General features: G+C 30.1%; 1 pseudogene; it reads right to left on the bottom strand.

The window, feature by feature from the left end:
• Positions 1 to 1764: 1764 nt before the first annotated feature.
• LOC111015189 (bidirectional sugar transporter SWEET5-like) lies at positions 1765 to 3427 on the bottom strand (annotated as a pseudogene).
• Positions 3428 to 6026: the final 2599 nt, after the last annotated feature.

The following is a 6026-nucleotide window of genomic DNA, read 5'->3' as shown; positions in this document are numbered from 1 at the left end:
AAATCTCTCGGTCGAGAATTCGGATTGTGGGATCCAATTGTAAGGGATTGAGAGAGTAGGAGAGTTGAGAGATTTTTAAGCCTCTTTTTAGCTTTTTTTTTTCTTTTTTTTTTAAGGGTTTGGCTTGCAAAATGTTGAGTGCATAAATACTTTTAAGATTCTTGAGAAATATTGAAAACAATATTGAAAGATAATGGAAAATAAAGATTAAATTAAAAGGTTTTTGGACTTTGCTTAAATTTTAAATAATAGTTCATTCAACTTATGGTCGGGTTTAATAGGTGATTATTTAACTTTAAAAAGTGTCTAACAGGTCTCTAATTTATTTGTTTTTAATTATTTTTATATTTAAGTATAAAAAATGTAAACTATATATTAATTATTTAAAAAATGGATTCGGGGACAGGGTCGGGACATGCATTTCCTATTTTTGGGACCCGACCCTACAAAAATTTTTGTCTTCCCCCTAATGTAGAGACATGAAAATACAAGTTTAGAGAGATGTAAATAAATTTTTGGAAGATAAATTTTAGAGAGATAAATAAAAAGATTTAGAAAAAAATAGTGAAAGAAAAGTTAAAAGACGAAAAAGAAAAATTGTAGAGAAAAAAGTAAAGTCGAGAGGAAAAGATATGTTAAAGAAAAAAAAAATCATAAAGAAAGAGAAAAATTGTAATGGAAACAAATTTAGAGATAAAAACAAGATTCAAAATATGATTTTTTTTAGAGAAAATAAATAAATACAAAGGTAAATAAAAGTTACAGCGAAACAAAATTGAATGAGAAAATAAAATATAATTTTCAGAGGAAAAAATAGATTACGAAGAGAAAGTAAAGTTATAAAAGATGAATTTTTAGAGAGAAAAAAATTAGGAAAAATATTAAATTTTTAGAGACAGAAATAAAACTGGTCTGTTAGAAAAAAAATACAAAAAAATTTGGAGAGAGACAAATAATAATAAATATTCAAAATATGAAAATTTTAGTGAGGAAAATAAAGTTGAGGAATTTAGAAATAAAAAAAATAGAGTGAGAAATAAATTTTTTAGAGATAAATATGAAAAAGAAAAAAAATTTGAGTAGTAGAAGAAAAAATCCGATTTTGAAAAACAAAAACTGTTTTTGAAAACTAATTTTGTAACAGGCCTGTTTTTTAAAAACTCAAAACCAATAACCAAAATCCAAATGCAAACAGGGCCTTAATTTTCAAGTTTTTATTTTTCTTGTCTAATAAATCTTTGACTTGTTAAATATTTTATTAACTTTCAAGGACCCAGGTAAAAAGGCTTACTAAATACATTTAAAAATAAATTAAAATTTATAAGATATAACTCTCAAAGTTGATGGCTAATTTGTAATTGAATTATGAGATCGAAAGAGCGATGAGAAAATAGAATATCAAATGGAGGGCGCCATGTCTACCTATAGTTATATTTTTGCATCTTTATGGCTAAATTTAGTGCATTATAGTGGAGGATATTCAAGGAATTTTTTCTTACATTCAACAGCTGTGAAGAAATAAGGCTTAATAAATATACAAAATATATACTACTTCATCATAACAATAATTTTCTTTCATATCCATCAGTAAAAAGTTATGTCTACATATGTATAAGAAAAAAAATGAGGAAGCTCGGTGATAGGAGCATGTAGGTGGTACACTCGAATATCCCAACTAGGTTGACACATTCTTAGCACCATCATCAATATATCCTTTCCCATAATTCTTCGTACAAAATAGCTACTAAAAATCAACTAGATCATCTAAATTGTCCCAACACCGTTGCTTATCTGCAAAATTTCAATTAGAACATTGGTAAATATTGATAAAAATATCAAACTTTCAAGACTTAAAAATAAAAAAATGTAGGAAATATTGATTTTTTTTTTTTTAATGATAGCTTAAATTTGTGTTAGAAGTGGAGAGTACACATACCAACATATAAATATCAAATTTGGTAAGTACGTGAGCTGTCTAGATGCTACGCCATTGAGAAAGTTGGCCAAAGAAAGGGTAAATGACATATACTTTACACTTTGTCGTTCACCCTTTTTAGTTGAAATATATAATATTATAGGTTGGAATAACTACTAAGAAAAAAAAGTAAAAGTAATTAAATTGGATCATAAATAAGTTGATTGAAATTTACTCACCATGATGGTAAGAGAGGAAACATACATCGTGATGTTGAAGAAGTCACAAATTATTCCAACCATCAGTGATCTATTTTTGGTTTTTGGTGCAAAAACTAGCATGGTTATGACAACGACAATGGCCACGAATATGACTTCAATCTGGAGATAAAACACCGACATTCTTTTGAAATAAGATCTAGTTAAGCATGAACACACATTAATACGAGAAATTCGAGGAATTTTTCTAATTAATAACTCGATACAATTTTCCTAATTTTGAAGCAAAAATATTAGCAAAGGAAAAAATAACTTACCCGTCCTTTGTTATCAGCAAAGAAGACGAAAATGGCTAGATATGCAAGTTCGACAACAAGGCCAATGTCATTAATGATGACCACCAAAACACTGTTAGCATGGAAAAATGACATTCCGTAGAAGATCTAGAACATGCAGTTTAGAACGGTTGCGATGTAGGGATCTGGCTTGAAGTCTTTCACTGCCTTGTTTTTAATGATTTTACAAAATGTTAGTCTACATTGCTTATGCATAAATACCTTTAAGATTCTTGAGAAATAGTGAAAACAATATTGGAAGATGAAAAACAAAGGTTAAAATATAAGTTTGATGTTTTAACATTCAAGTTGTGTCTAATAGAATTTTGAATTTTAACCGCCCATAATAGTTAGCTCAACTTACACTTGTGTCTAATTTTCAAGTTTTCAATTATTGTGTGTCTAATTGAAAACTCTACAGAAATTTACTATTTACAATTTTATTAGATATAATTCTCAAAATTCAAGGCTAAATTTGTAATTTAATTAAAAATAGAAGTTGCAAAAGAAAATTAGAAATTTAATTAAAAATAGAAGTTGCAAAAAGAAATTAGAAGATGGTGGGGAAGGTAGGAGAGAGCTTACAGTTGGGAGAAGAAGCGGCTGAAAGAGATGACATTAAATACCTGCACATATTCTTACTGAGCAAATGAATAAAATTACCACAAAACAAATTTCGTTAGGATTCAAAATCAAACTGTTCAAAATTTATATAAATAAATTATGCACTAAACTTATTGTGTCTCAAAAACAGATTTGAATATGTTCAGCAGATCAAAACGGAAAGAAAATTTGTCCAAACTTTAAAACTACAATTAAGATGAAAGAAAAACAACAAAAAGAAAAGTGCAGACTACTGATCGATTACTGTGAAATGGAGTAATTACCTGACGATATTGTACGGTGACGATAGGAGCAAGTAGGTGGTGCACTCGAACATCCCAACTAGGTTGGCACATTCTTAGCACCTTCATCAATCAATCCGATCCCGTAATTTTCCGTACAAAAGAGCTACTAAAAATCAACTAAATCATCTAAACTGTCAATATTTAGATGAGCTTTCCATTTCTCGATAACAGTTTCTTTGTCTACAATCATCTCGGACATGTTATTAGCTTCTTGGTTTGTGGTCGTATCAGACCCATAAAACACATCACTTGCACCCTCGTTGGTGGTTGTCATCTCAAGTAAGTAAGATATGTCGCTCGTACCTTCGTTGGTAGTCATCTCAGGTAAGGACGCGCTACTAGTACCTTCGTTGGTGGTATTCGTAGGCATGTTAGGCACATCACTAATATGATCATGACCAATGGGCGTAGCAGGCAAGTCAAATACATCAATCATGTCCTCATAGTTGGCTATCTGAGGCAAGAAAAACACATCACTCATGTCCTCATGAGTAGACGTCTTAGGCACCCAAAGGACATCACTAGTATCTTGGTTGGTCATCTCAGGAACCGAAGGCACATTGCTATTATCTTGGTTGGTGGTCATCTCAGGTATCCAAGGCACATCGCTTGCATTTTGGTTGGTGGTTATCTCACGAATCCAAGGCACATTGCTAGTATCTTTGTTGGTGGCCATCTCAGGAATCGAAAGCACATCGCTAGTATCTTGGTTGGCAGGAATCCAAGGCACCTCGCTAGTATCTTGGTTGACAGGAATACAAGGCACATCAAGAGTACCTTGGTTGGTGGTTTTCTTTCGCCTGCAAGGCAACTTGTAGATCGTCTTGGGTGTCATGGCTGTTTGTTCAACAGGTTGCGACGTCTCAGAATAACATCTTTTCTTTCCTTTCTTGTTATGCCTTTCGTTTTTTCTAATCCGGCACAGAACATAATTAGGATCTGCACCTTCGAGTATGCAATCCTCATGCAGGCTATATTCGTGCATGATCCATTCAGCATGGTGTTCTGGTAGTCGATCGTTCTCGTACCTGAAATTAATAAAATATTATTTATTTTTAATTCATAAAATTTCACTAAATAACAACGGTCAAAATCCATTTAACTTTCAAATTAATTCTACAATATTTTAAACAATCGTTTAAAAAAATGCAACACTAAATTAAATATAATGAATAAAATTATGTATCCATACCAAAGTATAATAAGGTTTATGAAGAAAAAGAATCAAAATAATGCCAGTAAATATTTAATAATTTTAGGCTTTTTTTTTTTTAAGATTTTGTTCTCTCTTCGATGTCGCGGCCATGGAACACAATTATTCATAAAATAAAATTTATTTTTTAATAATATTTGGCCATGATCGGAATTATTTCTCGAAATTAAATTAAATTAAATTTAGGATCCCTTTTCGAAATTAAAAGGTCCCTCGTCAAATTAAATATATTTGACTTAATTACATTAATATTTCTTTATAAAAATAAATTTTGGCCTTTGACCCTATATTATCTTGAGTTGGGATTAAAACTTATAACTTACAAAATCAAGAAGATTTTAAACAATAACATTGGTTCTAAGTAGATCATATACCTAAAACGCTTGCAATAGCCGAAGTCTCTTTGGTATTTAGTTGAAAAAATAAAGTCGGGCGAATTCTCGCCGCTCCAACAGCCACCGCCCAAACCAATCTTTCGAGTGATATGAGATGACAATTGTCCAGAGTTGTTCGTTGACCTCTTGAGCTTAGTGAAGAAATAAAGATCTTCGTCGTCAACACCGCCAAAAGATTCCCAAATTTCCCAAGGTTCACTATGGCCGTAGAGATCACAATCGAACACAACACCTTGAAGATATTCGTATCCGTAGATCTTATTAAAGAGAAAATCTTCGAGTAGACTCTGATCAGAAGGTTCAAAATTGTAGCCTACTATCAAAGAATGAATGTTACCGATCATTCCTATAGAATCAAGAGCGGCAGCAATAGCCATAGCCATTGCCATCTCTAAAGAAGAAAATTGGTTGTTTTTGTCGCTTTAGGTTTTGGAAGTTCTTGGACCAAGATTTTCGAAGCTTAAATGATTTCATCTGCTAAAAAAAGGGTATAAACCTTAAAGTATTTATAGGTTTTGAGAGAGTTTTAAATATTATTAGTAATTCTTTTTATCTTTTATAAAATCTTCTTTTTGAAAAACGAAATTTCAATTTCAATTTTGAAATTTGAAGGCATTGTGATATTTTTTTTTTTTTATTCTTTTACAATTTTAGGGTTTCTCTCTTATTTATACCACCAACAAATTTTCTTATAATAAAATTTATCATACAAACATTCTTTTAGTTCGTGTGATTTTTTTTTTATAAATTCATACATTTTTATACCATTTTAATTAGTAATTATTTATCATTTAATTTGTTAATATAAAATATTATAAAAGAAATCATGCATATACAATAAAATTAATCTATATTGTATATTAATAATTTCTTTCAAATAAATATTTGTCCTAACTTTAGGAGCTTAGGTCATGTACAGTTAAAATACCGTGTATTAATGTGGGAAGAATTTGAAATAAGAAGTAATTTTTTTCTCTTTTATAACAATATTTTTTTTTTCAATTTGAAATTTGAATTTCAATATTTAAATTTGCTACATATT

This window comes from Momordica charantia (assembly GCF_013281855.1).
Source record: "Momordica charantia cultivar OHB3-1 chromosome 5 unlocalized genomic scaffold, Mcharantia_2.0 BLBB01000005.1, whole genome shotgun sequence".
Classification (NCBI taxonomy): domain Eukaryota; kingdom Viridiplantae; phylum Streptophyta; class Magnoliopsida; order Cucurbitales; family Cucurbitaceae; genus Momordica; species Momordica charantia.
Note: the sequence above shows the minus strand (reverse complement) of the source record. Positions and strands in the feature narration are given on the sequence as shown.